The sequence below is a fragment of the Trachymyrmex septentrionalis genome, unplaced genomic scaffold, assembly GCF_001594115.1.
Source record: "Trachymyrmex septentrionalis isolate Tsep2-gDNA-1 unplaced genomic scaffold, Tsep1.0 scaffold11, whole genome shotgun sequence".
In the NCBI taxonomy this organism is placed as follows: Eukaryota; Metazoa; Arthropoda; class Insecta; order Hymenoptera; family Formicidae; genus Trachymyrmex; species Trachymyrmex septentrionalis.
Genome location: NW_017304228.1, coordinates 2,469,312 through 2,470,569, shown reverse-complemented (window position 1 = coordinate 2,470,569; position 1,258 = coordinate 2,469,312).

Here is a 1,258-nt window from a genome sequence, read left to right as displayed (position 1 = left end):
ATTAAGAATCTGATGTTAATTGTTAATAATCTGACGTATTTTTTTCACACTTTTTCAAGACATAAGTATAATCACATCGCATTATAACGGAGCATCGTTATGCTGAGTTCAACTTAAATTACAAAATTTCGAAATTTGATTTAAATATCTAAACTAAACACGACAGACGACAATTAAAGTTTTTTTAATTTTAGACACAATAGCTTAATAATTCAATGACATCATATTTGTCCGCCTTTCTGCAATGTATAAAAATTCATTACACGGATATTAATATTTGTTACTCACACACCGAGGATGATCCAATTTTAGGATCGAAACGTCTGCAATTACTGACTACCACATACATACTTATTTATTTATTTGAGTTACACGATCAAACTGTGTCGGCTCTCATTGGCATTATCATTTCTTTTGTTATATTTTTCTGTATTTCTTTTTAATAAGATCGTATTGTATTTGCTATTAATTTATCCACCAACTACAACGCTTGACTCTCTGACTTGTTCCTATTGTTCTATTATTTAATAATTACACAAACAAAGATTTACAAAATTTCAAATTCGCCAAAGAGTATCTAAATCCGTCTATGCTTGCAATTGTTAATTGCCGGCTGATTCGGAGGAATGAAACGCCGCTTAAATTTCCGTAATTTAATCCGTAATGCGCGAAGCTCCTCCGATGTATATATAACAAGCGAGACATTTTGTACGCATTTTTCAAGGGGTCCCATCGAGATACGGGTTCCTTTCAACCGCGATAGCGCGCTACGCGGAGGCGAGGCACTCCGAGACGGCCCGTGCGATGACCCTTTTTCTTTCCTCCCCGTAACGACGCCGTCGCGGCGGAGCGTGGGCGTGGCTCTCCTTTGTACACGCGGGGTATGCGACTTACTTATTAATTACGACTTTCGATTAAGTGACAAGTAAACGGATTAGTGTTATTCTAGCGGCGCGCGCGCGTGCCGAGCGGAACTCGCATGTGGCTCGTTCAAATGACGTGTGGTGAATCGCTCAAATTTGTTATACGTACACAATACAATTAGCTCCAACTCGGTTTGAGACCGTGCTGTTGTCTGAATAGAGAAGTTAACCCGCGCGACAGATACTATTCATTCAGATATTCAACAGAACGACCTGCCACTGCCGCATGTATGTTCCCGTAAAAAAAAAAGAAAGAAAGAATGAAAGAAAATAGATCACGTAGGAATTGCGCTCTCGGATTTAATATAAGAGGAAAGAGGGGGAGGGGGCGTTCT